We start from the raw sequence: 393 nt of genomic DNA on the forward strand, positions 1-393 counted from the left end.
TACATACATGGAGGGAAGTGGGAGGGGGGAGTGGGGAAGGCTTTACACGCCGTAGGGTGTAAAATGCTTATACATCTCTCAAACTAGTTGGAGGGCTGTCAGGAGGAAAAAAAAAAAGTACCTTCATCTTTCCTTTGGAGCAGGTGGGCTTCAGAGGGCTGGGGCTGGGTGGCTCCGGTGAGCGGCAGGCGGGCTCTTTCCCAGATTAATGGGAATCTTTGCCCAACATGGAAAAATCTTTGCCGTTTCGGCAACCTCTTGCAAAGGTCTCTCCAACTGCAGCTCTCCAAGGGCCTGTGTTTTGGTCCTGGGGCTGGTGGCTGCTGCTGCTGCTGCTCTACCACGCCTGGGCAATGTGTAATAAAGGAACAAAACTGACTGGCCTCCGTCGTG

The sequence above is a fragment of the Calidris pugnax genome, unplaced genomic scaffold (assembly GCF_001431845.1).
Source record: "Calidris pugnax isolate Ruff unplaced genomic scaffold, ASM143184v1 scaffold281, whole genome shotgun sequence".
NCBI lineage: Eukaryota > Metazoa > Chordata > Aves > Charadriiformes > Scolopacidae > Calidris > Calidris pugnax.